General features: G+C 28.3%; 1 pseudogene; it reads right to left on the bottom strand.

The window, feature by feature from the left end:
* Nucleotides 1–65: 65 nt before the first annotated feature.
* Nucleotides 66–20608, bottom strand: part of LOC111317438 (beta-arabinofuranosyltransferase RAY1-like) — a 27139-nt pseudogene continuing 6596 nt past the window's right edge.

Here is a 20608-nt window from a genome sequence, read left to right as displayed (position 1 = left end):
AAAGTTATCGATAAAGTTGAAATGATACCACACCAAATAGGTTTCAAAATTTCTAGTCATTTTATTCTAGGAGCACATCAAGCACGTCATTGTTGTAATATCATAGTACCATAGACCTGATAATACCTGATGCTCCAGCTTCTTCATTCTTCCACTAATCCAACTGTTATGAAGAACAAGGCAACCCTGCTTCTTGCAAGCTTTCCCTCCCATAGCCCCAAGTATGCACCATTTAGAAAAAGGTTCTTGTCCAAGAAATGAATGATTAAATTTGTGTCAGGTTCCACACACGTATTATCACCGTTGCGAGTGGAACCTTCTTCACCACATAATGTGGCATAGAAACTTGGATGCTCAGATAGGCCAGAAATTGCAGTGCGGCTACTATCTTCTCCATAGCAGCAATAGTTGGACCATCAGCACGAGCAAAATAAAAGCCAGTGTTTAAGCATCTAGGGAAATTTATAGGTCCTACAAGGGAAAAATACCAGATAAAACTTAGGATGCCTTTTCCATTCAAAATAGGGGTTGGTTCTATACTTTCACAGTCCTTTGATGTAGATTCTAAAAGCAATCTAGTATTCAATTCAAAGAAATAATTAATATTTTTTCTGCATAAACCATACAGTAGAAACAGAAAGTAACTTACAAATAGTTTTTTTTTTTGGTAAAAGAATAAAATGTAAGTTACTTAATAATTTTTTCCTCCTGACTTAAAAATTATTAGAGCAATTATTAGAATAGAGGAAAAATTATTAGGTCAGGAAAAAACAGAAAGTAACTTACAAATAGCTAATATTTTGTTTCCTCCTGACCTAATAATTTTTCCTTATGCACGTGTAGTTCATATTTCTAAACCATGGAAATGATTAGTTATTCACTTAGTCTAGTATGAAAGCCAAAAAAAAAAATTCCACTTAGTCTCGTATAGTTACATTGTAATAATCACCAGTTTCGTTGTAGTCATAAGACTGAGCTGCAAGAAAGGCAGGATCAAAAGAGGAAAGCAATGGCAATGGATTTCTAAACCAGTATACATCCACATCACTCAAAAGTACATTGTATCCTAGCTTCAGTATCTTTAAAACCATTCTGGATTTCATCTTGGTTACTCGGGTACTCTCTGAAAGCATTTTGTTCCAAAGTGGCAGTCATTAAAGTTAATGTTACTTGGAGCTGATGGATCTTCGAAGACAGGCAGGTTCTAGTGTCACGGGTCGAGACTTAATTTTAGACTCGTATGGTTTCAGAATTTGAGTATGCAATCACCCGGTGTTTTAAATTAGTCTGCTTGTCATGATTCACACCTTTATAAGGTATTATCCGCTTTAGATTTTTTGATCTCACGATTTTATCTTACAAAAAATACCTTACAAAAAGAAGATAGTGTGAACTTTTATATCCTAAGACTAACTCTAGTACTCAATCGATGTAAAATTTATGGTTTTTTCTTAGGACTATGACATCTTCTCCCACTCCAACGAAGGTCTACCATCCTCGTTGGTACATCGCTAGTACCCCCAGAATAGGCTCTGATACCACTTATCACGACCTCGCTAGTACTCTCAGAGCTACTTTTGATATCACTTGTCATGGGTCGAGACTCAACCACCATGCTCGTGCGACTCTAGGATTCGGACATGCATTCATCTGGTGTTTTAGATTAGCTTACCTGTCATAGTTCATATCCTTGTGAAGTATTTTTTTGTCTGACCCCTTTAGCTTTACGGTATTATACTACAAAAGACACTTCACAAAAAAAAGACGATGTGAACTTTTATATTTTAAAACCAACTCTAATATTCAATCAATATGAGATTAATGACTCTTTCTTAAGATCATGATGCTAGCACGTAATCGAATCCTTCATTCAGATACATATAACCAAAAGACTCCAGAAAGTTTTAGAGAGAATGTTTAGAAGAGTACTTCCAGCAAATGTCAAGCACTATAAATCATCATCACTACAGAACTTAGGTTCCATTTATTTTGCAGAAAATGATTTTCAAAAAATAATTTTTGCATTTTTAAGTATTTGTTTGAAAAAAAACTGACAAATCAACAAAAAAATAACTTACAAGCTAATAAAAAATAAGACAATTTTCAAAAAAATTGTCTTATCCTTTTGAAAACGAAGATAATTAAAAAAAAAAAAAACTATTTATAAATAAAATTACTTATCAATGTGTTTAAATATCCATTTGAATGAACGAAAAAATTTGTTTCGATGATATTAAAAATTATGATGAAAGTGAGATGAGTTACTATAGTTATGAAATTAGATACTATAGTAGTGAGAATAAAATTAGTAGTGAAAATATATGTTTAGATATAAATGCAAAGATGGTGGTAAGGTCAAAATAAAAATGACCATTAAAGACAATAATTTGATAGTGTATAAATAAATTATTTATATATTTTACTATTATTTAATATTTTAAAATTTAAATTTTTTATTCTATCGTTGATACATATTATTTTATATTACAAATAATAATTAAGATTTTAAGTATTTAAAAAATTATAAAAATTATTTTAAAATATTTAATATTTGAAGAAATAATACTTATAATAATTGTAAATATTATGTGGATAAATTAAAAAATGTAATATTTCTATCTGGTAGGGGTGCTTAAGTCTTATCATTATAAATTTAAGGGTAAAAAGGAAAATAAAAATAAATAGTTTGGACATTATTGTCCAATTCCCATCCCAGTTAGCCACTGCACCCTCCATACTTAGGGTCAATGCAAGCAAAAGCATTCTCCGGACTTTGAGAATATTTGCCAACCAACCAACTACGGCACGATTTGAGCAAAATGTGCCTCAATTGCACCGCACTGGAGCTCTGTTTAAAAACAAATGAAGGTTGACAATAATTTTACTCCCAGTGAGAATTTTGTATATGATTTTTTTAAGCCAAAATTTAATTTGATTTAACTTTAAATATTATTATATTAATAAAAAATATTGTTATTTAATTTTATTTAAAAATTAAAATATTAATATTAAAAATCTATAATATTTTAATTTTAAATATTTTTATAATTTTATTCAAGACTTTAAATATAATATTTTAAACTTAAACTTGATTCATTCGACTTAAAATATTATTATATTAATAAAAATATGTTACTTAATTTTAATTAAAAAATTAAAATATTAACATTAAGAGTCTTTGAATATTTCAATTTTAAATATTTTTATTTTTTATATTATTAAACATAAATATTTTTAGTATTTTAATAATAAATAGTATTATATTATTATTTTAATCATAAATAATATTATACATAATAATATTTTATTATTTTAATAATTAATGTTAAATAATATAATAATATTATTTTCTTAATATGAATATTTTTAATAATTTCTTATTATTTTTTAGTTTAAAATATATAATTTTATATTTTTATTTATTAAGATATTTATATTATTATTTTAATAATAAATATAATGAAAAGATTTTTGTTATGATTTAATAATAGATACTTTCATTATAAAATATAAATATTTTAATAGTATAAATATTTTAATAATAAATATGATTATTTTAATATTAATAAAATAATATTTTAAGAATAATAATACTATTTTAAACATTTTAAAATATTAGTATAAAAATAATAAATAGTTTTATTTTAAGTATTTTTATATTAATATAATATTTTAATATTAAATATTATTATTAAAATATAATTATTTTAAATTTTAATAATAAATAATTTCAATATATTTTAATAATAAAAATTTTTAATATTTTAATAATTATATTAATATTATTTGAAAAAAAATTTTAAAACAATCAAACAAAGACAATATTATTTATTAATTCATTCAAACAACAAAAAAATTTTACTTTTTTTAAAAAATATAAATATTTTCTAAAAATTAATTTTAGCGAAAAAAACCGAAGCCTCAAATTTGACGCTATCACGTCTCAATATTTAGGGGTGAGCAGTCGGTCAGTTTGGTTAATTCAGTCTGAAAAAATCAATAACCAAATTAATCGATTTTTATTTTATCAGTAACCGAATCGACCAATAAAATTTTAACTAATCGATTTAATCGAACCGATCAAAAATCGGTTCGATTCGGTTAGTTCGATTAAATAACCGAATTTTTCATCATTTTTTCTTTTATTTTGAATAATTATTTAGCTACAAATTCAATATAATAAAACTCAAATTCACATACCATTCAAACTAAATCACTAAAAAATTTAATAATTTCTACAATATTTTACAAGAAAAAAGATAAATAAATACTCATATAAACTTATTTAATCAAAATAAATTAAACAATAAGTTTTAAAAAGTATTACTCTAACATATATCAAATAACCAACAAAGCCATCAATACATAATAATTGTCATTTCAACACATAAACAAATTTTCAAGGGTCAATAGGCCAACTTAAAAAAGCAAATCAAGCAAATATGCATCTCATAACTTTGGTGCAAAACATAAAAGACATTTTAAGTTGACAAATTGAGCTAACAGCTCATACCAAACATAAAACAAGCTAAGAACACTCCGAGTTGACAAATGGATATAAAAGTTCATAAAAAAACATAAAACAAGCTAATTAAAGGACATTTCAAGTTCTAACAGCATTCTTCATACATGAACCCGATAACTTTGGTACACATCCTTCATTTTTTCCTAAAATGTTAAAGAGATTAAAACCTTAATTAGTTGTCAAAGAATACAATAAATATTTTTTAAATGTAAATATTCATAGAAATTAATAATGAAATTACCTCAAAAGGTCCATGCACCTTTTTTTTAATCAATTACTGGATCTAAGGTAATTTTTGACAAATCTAAAAATATATAAACAAAAAATAACAAAAGTAAGCTTTAAACAAATAAAAAAAAATAATAATCCTTAAAAAATAAATGATGGTATAAATAAAATATTATCTAAATCCATTTTGTCAACCTGTATCAAATCATCTTCAGGTTGAAATGATCAAGATTAGAAGATCTACATAACCAATCTTGAGCACAAATAAGGGTTTGCACAATTTTAAGAGTTAAAGAGCTCCTATATGCATCAAGCATACGACCACAAGTGCTAAAAGCATATTCGGAAGCAACTGTGGATATAAGAATTGCTAATACATCACGAGCTAGATGGGAAAGGATAGGAAACCTATGGCTATTAAGTTTTCACCAAGTTAAAACATCAAAGTCATCACTATCATCATCATCAGGCTCCTCACTCAAATATTTAGCCAATTCTGATTTATGTTCATCTTTGCCATGTTCAATCTTATGCCTTTTGTACTTGGACTTCAAGCTTTCCTTCTTTTTTGTCGTTCCATTTCCACTTTCATCATCGGTGGGCTGTGACATTTGGCTCACTTGACTACTTTCACCAACTTGCTCAGACTGAGGTTCTAACATTCTTTTGCATTCATTAAATAAGTCTTCTATTGCTTGTTGTACTTTTTTAAGCATCAATGAAGCTTTATCAGAAGAATAAATTTTCATGAAGCAATATTTAACAAAAGAAAACTTTTTTGAAGGATCAAGAAGAGAAGCAATATAAACTAACATATTCATCTTCTCTATATTTCCCCAATAGTTATCATATTTATCCTTCATTCTTTTTGCCATTACATTCAACTCAACATCAGGATTTAATTGCCATTCTTACAAAGTGGAATAAACATCACATATATCATCAAGAAAAGTATTAGATGTAACGTAAGAAGTACCTGAAACTTTCACGGTGAGATCATAAAATTGTTGCAAGAAAAGGAAAAACTTTCTAACAACTGCCCAATCATTTTGATCGGGTACCCCATCTCCCATCAAAAGCTCACCTCTATAATAAAGATCAACATCATCAAATGCATCAAATGCCCTTTCAAACCTTTGAGCTGCATCCAACATCAAATAAATAGAATTCCATCTAGTGCTAACATCCAAACACAATAAACTTTTACTTTGAATATGTTCATTCACAATACACTCTTTAAACTTAGCTAACCTGGAAGGTGATTGTCTCACATATCTTATTGCCCCTCTAACACGAGCAATTGTTTCATTCATTTCCTTCAATCCATCACAAATAATAAGATTAACAATATGTGCAAAGCATCTCAAATGAAGATATTTGCCTCCTAAAATACTAGTTCCAACGTTGTTAAATTTTTTCCTCAAACATGCAATTGCAACATCATTAGAACTAGCATTATCAACTTTAACAGTAAAAATCTTATCAATCCCCCAATCACGTAAATATTTTTCAACCATCTTACCAATAGCTTCACCTTTGTGACTAGAAATGGGATAAAAATTTAATATCTTTTTGTTTAGTTTCCAATTTTTGTCCATTAAGTGAGCCATAACACACATATAATTGACCCTTTGTAATAAGGTCCATGTGTCAGTGGTAAGAGATACTCTTGTGAAAAATGATTTCATGAATTACTTCAAATGAGTCTTTTCATCAATATAAAGCTGATAGCAATCCCTAGCAACTGTCTATCGTGATGGTACACGAAATCTAAGACATGTAACTGACATGCAATGCCTAAATCATTCCGACTCCACAAATCTAAATGGCAACTCATTTAGAATGATCATTTTTGCTACAGTTTTTCTAACAGCATCTTGATTAAATTTTCAAGTGCCTAAAGATTCCACTCCTCCTGACGACAACACCAATTATGTTTGAGTACCATCATCCCCACTAACACGAGGAAGCTTTTTACAAGAATTCATTTGATTCTTTAAAGTGGTGGTTCCATTCTTTTTAGGATCAACAAAAAATTCTCGGTCAAAATAATTACACCTAGCTTTACGATTACCTTCCTCATTAACAAATTTAGTAAAGTGGTCCCATACCTCTGACCATGGCTTAGATGCTCGTCTCATCACTTTGAAATTTGTAGTTTCACTTTTTGTTACCTAATCATATGCAGGAAGTTGAGAGGCCAATTGTGTTTGATTAGGTGTAGAATCCAAAATCATATTATTCACTTCATTTGACATCTTAAAAAAAAAAAAAGCAAGTGATCAAATTATATCCAAACAATAAAAAATAATTAATTAAATTATATTAAAATAATAAATAAAAATAAAATTATATTCAAATAATGAAAAATTAATAAAGTAATAATCACACAATTATTAAACACATTGGATATTCAAATAATGAAATAGTTTGTTGATCAAACTATATATTAGTTGCTTATTTTATCAACAAACAATGTAAGTGTCTAGCATAGTTTAGGCTAATTTATTTTAGCTTTTAATTTAAGTTTCTAGCATAATTTAGATTAATTAGTTGCTAGATCTAGTAAGAAAGTTAAAACTTAAAAGTGCTAGATCTCTGATAATAGATTTCTTTAAAATCTTTATTCCCGAATAGTTGTGTTTTAAACTTATTTCTCTATGTATGCATCCAGTATTTACACATTCTACTTCAAGGTGTAAATCACTTAAACTATTTATTCCCCAATTCCCTGTATTAATCTATAGAGCCCATCTATATAGGGATATACCACCAAACCTGTGAACCAAAGCATATTCTAACTCCCTTACTCCATCAAGTAAGTACTTTCATTCCTTTGGAAAAAAGAAAGTCTGCCATCAAAAAACAATCGTCTTCTATGATGTCAGGAAGAAATTGTCTGCTCACTTGCGACAAGAGGGCATCCTCTGGCTATCTTCCATTCGTTGATTTTTATCTTTCGCTCATGAGTTGTGGGACCATCCTCGAATCGTCTTAGTCCACATCATTACCATGTTGCCATACCAATATTTTTTTAACATTGAACAGAACACTTCTTTTTCAACTTCAATGTAAAAGCTTTACTCTTAAGAAATGAATCAAGATACGAGCAAAAAGCATTACAGTTACCTAGCTTAGCTTGAGGAAGATCACTTGAAGGATATGCCTTTGTATTAAGCAAAAAAAGACCTCGGAATACTAACAAGTCATCAGCTTATTTGACGAAGAAAATTTGGTTGGTAAAATCATTTCTATTGATCCGGGAGAGGGAGTAGTTCATTCATCCTTTCACAAGGGGATTAACAAAGCAGAAGTTATTAACCCGAAGAGTGAAGTTGATAGCATCTACATATACAACCGAGTCTTGGATCCATTGCCTTCTTTTGTTCATGAATCTCCTCGTCCTCCTATGCCTTAGAGAGGGTCCCCAATCCTAGCCTTCCCCTTAGACTTTCGATCTTTCCTTTTTTTTTTAATGGGCTAAGTTGGGGGAAAGAAAGAATCAACCACCCTCTTTGGATTTGCCCAAGATTTTTGGAATTCATTTATTTCTCTCAGGAGTGGCTTGCTTTGGCTTTAACGCATTTCATGTAACAGGATTGTATGGTCATGAAATATGGGTGTCCGACCTTTATGGACTAATCGAAAAGGTACAACCTGTAAATCCAGCGTGGGGCATGAAAGGTTTTGATCCTTTTGTTTCGGAACCTAGTCAATCAACTGGGGGAGTAAACAAGCCACTGAAAGTCCTAGACCTATTCCTTCCGAGCTAGAGATATGGTCCATCTATCGAATCACTCTAAACAATAAAAGGTACTGAAAAATACCAACAAAAAAAATAAAGCTTCTATTTCATTACCGTGGGCACACCCTGAGGTTGGGGTTTGGGTTATGCTTTAGCTTAAAACATATAGGAAGAATACGGCTCTAAACAAAGACATAGTGTCACACTAAAAGAAAAAATAAAGGTTATTAAGATTTAAGAACTTACGATGGCGTCTTGGGCAGATTGATCTCTACAACTGTCTGATCTTGTGTAGCAAATTAGAGGGAGCAAGAGATTAAGAGGCAAGTAGCCAAACAAGAGAGTAAGAGGGAGGCAAAGATGCAAGAGATTGAAGGAGAGCAAACTGCAAAAGGCAGAGGCACGGTAAGATGCAACAGATTGAGGGGGAGCAAAGAGCAGAAAGGGGAAACGGTGTGGGTGTATGAATTAAAAAAAGTAAGTTAAATTTAAGGTTTTTTTAAGAGAATTTACATATTTACCCTTAGTTATTATAAGATCGATTAATTCGGTTATCAATTTTAAAAATCGATAACTGACCGATTTAACTAATTTAACCGATCTTAAAACTGATTACAACCGAAAACCGACTAAACCGAACCAAAATGACCATATTTCATAATTTCAGTGGATTAAATCGGTTTGAACCGATTTATGCTCACCCCTATCAATATTCTTTGGGACATAAAAAAGAATTCAGATTGTATAGGAGAGAAAGCGAGAAAACTACCACAACAAACAAGAGATTTAAATAATCCTACAAGGTCAATTCCCTCCCAGAAGAAAATCTGCAACAGATTGTGAAGAGGCAAATGTTTTCAAGCAACAGCTTCGTTTAATCCACATAAATCATGTCATAAATTCCTATATAATTCCAAATTTTGCTTGCATTGGCAAGACTAATTTGTGATATCAAACTAAGAATAAACTTGAAGAGTCTGCCGACAACGTGAAACTAAAAGAGAAAGTAGAAGAAGAAGAGGAAATACGTGCATTATGGCGGACTGTTAGGTTTCATAATCAAGTGCACAAACCAGGAAGTTTGTAATTCTGAGGGGCCTCAATCTGCAGACCCAACACATTAACATGTCCTTGTAACTACATCCAGCAACTGTGAGCACAACTGTCCTATTCTTGTCTGTAGTGAAGGCAAGAAGTGACTCTAAGGAAAAGGGAAACTTTAATGTTTTTGCGGGCACTAATGGACCTGTCAGAGAGCAACTTGATATTCCGTTCTGTGACTTTTAATTCCAGCAATACAAGCCAAAGTTTTCTTTGACCCCCAGCATGCTGCTATGAGTCCTTTCCATAAGCTCATCCTTTAGTAGGCATATGGATAAAGCATATCTTCTGTAGTATTAATAAGAAGGTATTGACCATCACATTTTCAAAAGTTTCATCACTAGAGAATAATTAATTTCCTGAAGAGATGATGATCCATACGGTGCTGCAAGATGGGAATTGCCATCGTATTCCCAACTTCCCTTTTCAATATCTGAAACAATGGAGCTCTTAACTAAAAAATTAGACCATTGCCTTGAATCGTCCAGGGTGAAAATTGAGATAACCCAACTGGCATCAAACGCAAACCTTAATCCACCGGACAATGCTTCGTTAATGAGCCAGTGGTTGTGAGCTCCCCTTCCATACAGAAAAGGAGGAAACACTCCATGATGCAAGGGCAGCTCCCCGTTGTTCCACGCAATTATCATTCTTCCTTCACAATAATTCCACTGTCAGAGTGAGCCACGTGTATCCTGAAACTGAAGAAATGGACAATGATGTCAAATGAAGTTTTCTGCAGTAAATCATCTATTTCAATTTGGATTCTCTACCTTCATACCTCATGATCTCTAATCCTTTTGCCATCTTTTAGCCAATGTTTCCCATCCTTATTCAGGTAGAATAAGAAATTTGAAACATGTCGTGGAGAAGCAAAACGGAGCCAATCCTTATCAAGTTCATGAGCATAATTCAAAGCCAAAACAAAGTCAGGTAGGAGAATAGTTTCCGTATACATAAAAACATATATATCAGACGTAAAGTCCCGTGACCTTGCCACCATGGAATGAAAAAAAACGAACCCCAAGAAACCTGTATCATCCAAACACAGAGCAGAAGAAACCTATTGAATTTGTTAACCACTTGTTACTAAAGATAATCAATGCCCACATATTCATTGATCAATGCCCACAAATTCATTGATAAAACAATTGAATATGGTTACAACTTAATAACATTTTCGTATCATTGGCTATACCAAAGGAAAAAAAAAGATTGAACTAAATGCAGTCAATAAATAAGAATGAAAAGATTCCAATAAAGAAGTTAAATTAATTTCTTATGTGAAATCAATATCGGGTTCGACTAAAACCCGGGAAGCAAACGAAGTGGCAAAAGAAGCAGCAGAAGAGTGTTGACTAAAGAGAAAGACAGTGATCTGAGGAGATAAAGCAAGCCATGACCGAATAGCTAGACTCTGTTTAGTCCCTAAAGAACCCATAAACGGAGCAAGCGCTGCAAAAATAGTGATCTTGGGAGTGTCAAGGTCGCTGAAAGTTCCATGGCTTCCTGGAGATATATAACCTCTGCGTAGCATAAAGGGAGAGGATTATTAGGAGAATCCCGTATACCCAAACTGGCCATAATCCAATCTGCAACGCCTCTATTAACCAAAAAGAAATTTTTTAAAAAATTAGTATTTGTAGACACCCAACGTGTCTGGATTCTAATTGATTTGTTTTTGTTAATAAAAAATAAAAAAAATCTAATAGGTTAAATTTGTGTGGATCTGTGTGTGTGGACAAAAAAATTTAAGTTGGACTTAAAATTTGAAGTTAAAACTTAAAGGAAATTAAAAGCCTACTTGGTTTAGGGTTCTTTGAATTTAAATCCTATAAATATATGCCCATAGAAAAGCCGAAAAATACATACAGAGATTAGAGAAAAAAACACACACAAAGGAAGCTTAAGAGTGCAAAAATTTGTTGAGATAATTTTTGTAAAAATAAAGAAGCTTTTTTTTTGGAAAATTTTTTGGAAATTCTAATTTTCGGTTGAATTTTTCGATGATCTTGGAAGATTCCAATGACTTTCCAGTTAGATTCTCAGTTTCTAACAAGAATCCCAATTTTTGGCATCAGTTTTCTAGAAACTGGTAAACTTTTGATGAACTTCTAACTACTCAACCCATATTTCGATGAGTTTTTTTAGAATCCAATGAAGATTCAATCGGAGTTCATCAGTTTTTAAAGAGAGAGGGAGAGAAAAGAGAATGGGGGAGAGAGAGAAAAGAAGAAGAAATCTAAGGAAAAAGAAAGTTTTGGCCTACTTATACTCTATTGAAATGACGTTGTTTTAAAGGTTAAACAGCCTCAGGATCTGTGTGTTTCCATTCGGGTAACCCAACCCATAACGTTTTGACCCACGACCCACTTCTGGCAGTTGGAATCCGAAGTCGAGCCGAGCTGTTGAGTTGCATCTTTAGAGCCGTTTTTTGTGCCTGAAGTCGAGCCACGCCACAACCGCTGAAGCCGAGTTGATCCTATTTGTTTTCTTTATTTATTTAGTTATTTTATTTACTTTTAAAGTATTTTTGTATGATTAAATTTTAAAAAAATTTAAAAAAATAAATAAATAAAAATTTTTTTAGAATAAATAATAATTATCCAATGATGAAATTTTTAAAATTTTCAAATGGTAAATGTTTATAAAATTTCTATGTGAGAAATTTGTTCTAAATTTGTCTCAAATAGTGGAATAATTTAAAAAAGTTTCAATAATAATAATTAATATTTATTTTTAATTTTAATTTTAAAAAAATAAAAAAAATTTAGTTTTGGAATTAAATACTAATTACCCAATGATGAGATTTTTAGAAATTTTAAATGGTAAATTTCTTAAAAAATCTTTGGATAAGAAATTTCTCTAACTTTGTCCTAAATAGTGAAATAATATAGATGAAATATCAATTAAAGTAATTGTATTCTTTTTCCAAATAAAAAAAAAATTTTGGTTAAAAATATTTGATAATTATCCAAAAATAAAAATCTTAAAAATTTCAAATGGTAAATTTTCTAATAAATCCCTAGGTGAGAAATTTCTTTGAATTTATCTCAAACAATAGAAGAATTTAAATTATACTTCAAGAAAATAGTTGTCATATTATTTTCTTTCCAACGATAAAAAAACTAACAAGAGTTTTTTTTTTTTCTAAATAAATCCAAATTGTGAAAAATATAGAAACAAAACTTAAAGAAAATTTCTAAATAGACCAAAATGGTAAAAAATTTAGAAATAAAACTTATAAAATAAAAAATAGATTCTGTGGATGAAATTTTTAGTAATCGCAAATAGTTGATTATCTAAGAAATTTTTATGTGAGAAGATAATTTTAATTTTGGCCCAAATGGTGGAATAATTATATATATTTTTAATAAAAAAAACTAAAAACAAAAAAATGATTAAATTTTTTTTATGACGGAGTCTCTTCAAGAAAATAAATGAGATTCTTGAATACTTTTGAAGTGAAGAAGTATTTTTAAGAATTCTATCAAATTGATGAAGAAATCTTAAGAATTATTTTTAGTATTTCAATATTAAAATTTAAAACTATTAGAATCAAAACCTTAAGATAATTTAAAATAAAATAATACCATCTTTTGGATGGACATGTGGGGGTGCTATAACCTTTCCATATATAATCGAACTCTCTGTTCTGATTAGTAGACCAAAACCTATTCTTTTAGGGACCATTAGTCAAGCTTAGGAGCTCTTTAAAAGGATTAATTCATTAGGTGACCAATCACACCTAGTTAAAAAAGATCGGTGGCGACTTCTCATGCTAAGTTTAATTATAGATTTATAGATCTATATGTTATAACAATATTTATTGACAAGAGCTTGATTTCATGTAGGAAGAAAAGGAAAATATTGATGTGAAAAAAGAATGACCTTTGTAGAGAAGCTTTCAAAAAAAATGAAAAACAAGTTTTTGAAGGGTTTGTTTGATTTTTGATATTGTAAAGGAATGATCAATTGGATCTGAACAACAGAACAAGGACAAAAATTGGTAAGACAAAAACTTTTTTAACTAAAAAACCCATGTGACATGTGAGCTATTGCATTAATGAAAAGTGAAATTCCATTTGTAAAAGAAATAGATTTGAAATTCCAATTTACTCAAATTGGAAAATTATTTGGGCCTCATGTAGCTGTGGGCTAAAGAGTGCATCATTTGTGGTTCATCAGTTAATTTCTTAAATTTATCATAAGATTAAATATGATAACTTTAAATATGATAAAAATAAAAATAATTTATTTAAAATTTTAATAAAAATTATATAAATTTAAAAAAAATTAAAAAATATATTTTATATTTAACAAATTCATATGAATTATAATATAATAATTTTTAGATTTTATATTTATTAAATAAAAATAAATAAATACAAATACAAATAAATACACAAATTAATGATAATAATTATAATTTGGCTTAACATACCATGTTTAGTTACATAATAATAACTTTGTGGTTATAATTTTAACCCTCATTGTGTTGTTGCCAATTAATCGATAACTAAATACATGCAATTTATTTTTTCGTAATACTTTTTCAATACTAGTGTATCATCACTATTCACCTGTCTGCTTCCTAGTACTCAAGAAAGACATATTTTTCTCTTCCTCGATAAATTTAAGGGGTTGTTTGATTTACAAAATCTTAAATTTCAAGGGAGAAAGTGATCATGAAAAAATATCGATTTTTGGAAAAGGATTATTCTTCCTATCATGAGAATATTATATTCTTGTGTTTGATTCATAGAATTTTAGATTATGTAATAAAAGTTTTTTACTATAATATCTTTCATTACATATGAATAACATGTGACAAACATTTCAAATGTTAATTATATTATTAAAATTAAACATGTGACAACCATTAAACAACAAAAATAAAAAAAAAAGTTTTAATTTTTATTATGTTAAAAATAAGGTGATATATTATTAAAATATATATATAATAAGGTTCAAAGGCGACATTTTTTTCACAATAAATGTAGTCTTTGACAAATAAAAAATTTATAACAAGCATAATATTTTTGTTATACAAATGCTATAATAAATAATAAACACGATGTTTTTATCACTATAAACTTAGTGTTTGATAAAGAACTAAGCATTGCCTTTTGGTTTATAAATAAGCATATAAGCAACACGTTTCGGCTTTATAAACATAGTCTTTTACCTAAACATGATGTTTGTGGAATTATAAACTCAGTATTTGACAATTAACAAGCACAATATTTTGAAACTATAAACGTGATTTATGATAAACTCGATATTTCTGCCATTAGAAATGTAGTGTTCGATATTCTTTATAAACTTTTTTCCCCAAATTTGTATATAAGTCTATCAACATATCTCGATATTATTTATACCCAAAACCTTGCACTATCGAATTACAGTTGCCATCGTTGTTGTTGTTGTTGCTGTCGTTATCATTGCCGCCATCGTTGCCGTCATCGTTTCAGGTAACAAATTATTTCTTATTGTTCTTATTTTATAAAATAAAGTAGATAATAGGGTATTTGAAAATTATTCTTATTTTATTTATCTTTTTCTCATTGTTTTTATTTTATTTGTCTTTTTCCCATTTTATATTTATTTGTAGTAAGGGTGTAAATCATACATTTATACTCGCAAGCTATTCAAGTTCGATTCGAAACAAACTCAAATTTAACTCGATTATTGTCGAGTCAAGCTTGAGCTCAAGTAGCTCAATTTATCAAGTGAGTTAAATGTTCGAACATTTTAATACTTGAGTGCTTATGAGTTTGTTCAAGTTTTTTTATTTTAACATATATTTTATTAGTTTAATTACATTTTTACCTTTAAAATATAAAAAACCTAAAACTAAAAGCCCTAAATCTATTCTTTTCCTCTTTCACTCTCAAGCTCTCCCATCCCTCTCCGAATGACACTACCTCTTTACTCACTCCCTCTTCCTAAAAAATGCAACCTTTTTCACTTTTTCCTCGCTCTTATTTTACTTTTTCTAAATCTTCCTTGTCATATTCTTACTTTAACTTTTACAAGAAAGGCCCTACTTACCATAAACTCTGTTCGAAGGGTTAGTGATAACTTGTAAGAAGCAAAGAAACAAATCAATTATATGTGCAAAGTCAAAATCCCATCCTAGTAGGAATAACATCATTTCCATCATCTCTAATCTTTTTTTTTCCTAGTTTTTTTATTTCTTTTCGGGTATTTATAGTATTTGTATAATTTTTTCTAGGTATTTGTAGTATTTGAATTTATTTTTGTGACAAAATGTGTGAACAAGATTGTTAAATTGTTGATATTATCTTACGATTTGATGGTTATTTAAAAAGATGGCATGTGATTTGATTTTACTTCTTTTATTCTATTCTTTTCTTTAAATTATTTTTATTGTTTTGAATTTTTATGCTTTGTTTTTTCATATAATTAGAATGATTCACAGAAGATTTTGTGGTTTTTGTTTCGTGGAGAATGAATAAATCATAAATTTTTTAATATGATTCAAACCAAGTGAGATCAAGGTCGACTCGAGTTTTCTCTCTAGTTGAGCTTAAGCTTGAAAAATAAAACTCAAACGAGTTCAAGTTAAGCTTCAAGCTTTTATTTTTGAATCGAACTTAAGCTAAAGCATTTCAATGTATCAACTTGGCTTAGCTCGATTACACCCCTAATTTGTGGAGATAAATTGATATAATGGATTTTGAAAAACACATGTTTATCTCAACTGAACATGAAGAAAAATATTTGGTTGACACATTTTGTTTGAAAAAAAAAAAAGCTAATGGATTATTTAAGTCACTTTATGCAACTGGGAAGAAAATACGTATTGAGTTCAATGTTGATGGCTAACCTATCTTATGTGGTGGATCGAAGATAGCTAGCCATATTGGATGTCTCATCCGATAGATGATATCCATTAACTACAAAAATTGAAAGAATGTTCTAGTAGAGAAAAAAAACCACATTTAGGAATCGATTGTGGTAAGTTATATTAATCAAATTAAAGTTATTGCTCAATTGATGTCTATTGCTTATGGAATGCAATTATACTCTCTTGTTTCAATATATTATTTTATTCTTTATAGGAATACTTTTATGTACCAAATGAATATAAGAAGATTATATTGCAATCTGCTAATTTAAAACTCAAAGACTTTAAAAGCAGATTAACTTAAAAATGTATATTACCTAATGCTGATAATTTTAAACTTTTGGCTCATCCTTCAGCCACATATTCAGATGTAATTAATTATATAGAATGAAAAAAATATATTTAAGCTCGATTATCAGATGAAGTTAATGTATACATAGTAATATTTTTTTGTAAAAAATTATTGATAAGCATTTGTTATTGAAATTGTTTGTTTCAAGTGTTATTAATATCCAATAATTCTTGTCCTATTTTGTCACAGAAAATAAAAGAAACTTAACAAAAAAGTAGGGTTCAAAAAAAATATAATTATCGAGCATAAAAAAGGGACTATGAAATTATAAAGCATGAACTTGTAAGTTTTTTTTATTGTGTATTATACACTTAGTTAGGGAATTTGAAATTCATTTACATTCCAATTGCAAACTTATATTTTCATATGGCTATAGAAAATATTCTAATCAAGCAACGAAATATCAAGATGAAATATTTGGAAAAAAAAACACATGCATAAAAAAAAGAGAGTATACCGGTGAAACAATTGAAGAAATAGATAAGAAGATGGTAACTTCATATATATCTTATTTATTACTCCTCATTTATGCATGTTAATATATAATATTGAATTATGTAAGCATTTTGTGTTTTAGGATGACTTAGTTATGAGATGCACATCTGGTAAAATTGAAATTAGTGATGTCGTTGATGTGCTGACTTTGGCTTTCGGTTCTAAAGACAAACTTGGTTGTGTTAGGGGTGTTGGAAGCTTGTCCAACAAATTATTTCAAAATAAAACCTAAACTATGCATATCTAAGACTGCTAAATTATGATCTATGATAGCTCAGTAAAATTTACAAATTGCTGAATTAGAGGCACAATTGGCAATTATGGTAACTAATACAATGGGTTAGTTATTTACCGACAATATAGGAAATGTATTTGTCGATAAAGCTTTTGACCAATCATCTCCTTCAATAATACATGTTTTGACTTAATTAATTGGATTTTTTTGTCATTGTGATTTAATTTTATATGAATACACTTTAATTTTGTATGTAATAAGTTTTAGAGATTGAGATTAGCAAAATTCCACCTATAGAATCTAGTATACATATGTTTCTCCAGTATGTGAAATATTAATTAGTAGATGGAAGACTATTAAGTGTGAAAATCAAAGATGAAAAATTTAATTATCCATCAACTTTGTGGATTAGGCAAGAAGAAATTATTAGATTTTATTCAATGATGAAAATATCAATTACAAAAACTTAGCATACATGAGGTTAGCTTATATATTCATTTAAATATAAATAATATATATTCTTTCATATATAGTATATACCCATGTTATAATTAATTTGTATTTCATTGTAAACTCCTTTACAAACATGTGAAGGAGAGACAAATGATTGCTGCCTTAAGATTCATTAACATAAGTCATATATCTAATGACACAAGTACTATACCTGAGCATGCATTTACTTTGGCATGCGCAATGAAAAAAGAGTTTCAATACTTTTTTACGCTTTATAATCCTGTGTATATATTCATTATATACTTTGTTAATTACTTTACATTATTTTATATATATTTGATAATTGTTAAAAGCATTACATTCTAACATTGGATTGATACTATTTATTTAGGAGTTATTGGCACTTGATTGTCATGGAAATGCAAACCATACATTTACTTTTTCGACTCAGGAGAAAATAACCAAAAATCAACATAAGAACTTAAAGATATAATAAAGAGGTACTTATCTTAGTTATGTGAAATAAGTTCTATTATGTTTATGATTTATTTATGAGTATAATGTTCTGTTTAAGGTTATCTTTTGGTGTTGTTTTAGGGGATTGACTATCTGTAATAAAAAAAAGAAAATTATGTTAGTTGCATTTTTATATGTTTGTTTATTTTACTTTTTTCAATTGTTTACATCAATGTGAAAAACACTTGACAACCAAATAATGATTTGCACATTCCTTATCAACTAGGAACTCAAGAATTTGAGTATTATATCTTTCATTTCATGAAGGAAATAATTATTAATGATTTTATGAGTACATAAAGTTAATTATTGTTTTAAATTACATAAACATGTTTCTATATTGAACACAATTATAAAACACATTGTTTCATTCATTTAATTATTCTTTTAGTGGGTTGAAAATGAACAATTCACACAAAAGGAAATTGATGAAGAGCATCATAAATGGTGTGATTAATATCCATATTTATGCATTAAGGACTGAGAACAAAAAGTCATTTTTTTTTGTTGATATAATTTTATTGATATAAATTCAATATATAATTTGTATAGAATTTCAAATTCAAGTCCAAATTTTTTTTCTTTTATAAAGTCCAAATTTGTCATTCATATATGGCTCATGAGATAATTCAACATATGTTTGATTTACATAGATGATGTATTGGTGTTAAAAACATAATTTTTGACAACAAAAATGATGTTTTTATGTTAAAAAAAAATGTAATTTTTGTCAATTTATCAAAACTTTATCCACACTAATGTCAACTAACAAGCATGATATTTTTTTGTTAAAAAATATAGTGTTTGTGTAAAAGACAACGTTTTTATATTAAAAAACATGTTTCTGTATGGAACACAATTATAAAATGCATATTGTTGCATTCATTCAATTATTTTTCAATAGATTGAAAATGAACAATTACATAAAAGGAAATTGAAGAAGTGCATCATAAATTGTATAGCTATATATCTATATTTATATATTGAGGATTGAGAACAATAAGTCTTTTTTTTTTTTGTTGATGTAATTTTATTGATATAAATTCAACATATAATTTGTATAGAATTCTAAATTCAAGTCCAATTTTTTTTTTCTTTTATCAAGTCCAAATTTTGTCATTCATATATGACTTATGAGATAGTTCAACATATGTTTGATTGACATAGATGATGTTTTGGTGTTAAAAATGTAATCTTTGACAACAAAGATGACATTTTTATGTAAAAAAATGTAGCATTTGTCAATTTATCAAAACTTTATCCAAATTGATGTCAACTAATAAGCACGACATTTTTTTGTTAAAAAATATAGTGTTTGTGTAAAAGATAATATTTTTATGTTAAAAAATACAGTCTATGTCACTTTGTCAATATCATATTAACTAACAAACACAATTTTTTTTATACAAAAAAGCAATATTTGTCTATAAATATGACATTTTTATGTTAAAAATGTAGCTTTTGTTTGTTTATCAAATTTTAAATTGAACTTTGACAATTTTATGTTAACTTAACAATGACGATCTCTATAATTTTAAAAAAAGTAATTATAAAAAAATTTAATTAAAAAATATCAATTTTATGTCTTAACATTTTAAACTTTATATAATTTTTATAATTTAAAAATGTAATTATAATATATCAACATTACAAAGAAAATACAATGTAGATAATTTAAAACAGCTACATGTTTCTTGAAAGGAAAAAGTCAAATGATAGTCCATAAGCATTATATTCATACAATTACTTTCGTATATAATCCTTTGAAATTCAATTGACAGTGCAAAGAAAAACTAACTTTGTGAATATCCCTCAAGATGTACTCCTTAGCATAAAGCATTTCATGTTGGAAGAATCTATCTATTTGCATGATTTCAATGAAGAGTAACATCCACTTATCACTTCCTTCAATTTCTTTCTTGAAAAAAGAAGAAATGTCCTTGATTTTTTATGTTGCCTCATAATATACGGTCTTGATATTGCCTATTTACCCTACTAATTTAGCTATTCTATCGAAGCTCTTAGAACACTTCTTGTTTGACAGCATTCTATTTATGATAGGGATTGTCACACAAGCTAAACCT

The sequence above is a fragment of the Durio zibethinus genome, chromosome 2, assembly GCF_047325235.1.
Source record: "Durio zibethinus cultivar Kanyao isolate XHJ-2024 chromosome 2, ASM4732523v1, whole genome shotgun sequence".
In the NCBI taxonomy this organism is placed as follows: Eukaryota; Viridiplantae; Streptophyta; class Magnoliopsida; order Malvales; family Malvaceae; genus Durio; species Durio zibethinus.
Note: the sequence above shows the minus strand (reverse complement) of the source record. Positions and strands in the feature narration are given on the sequence as shown.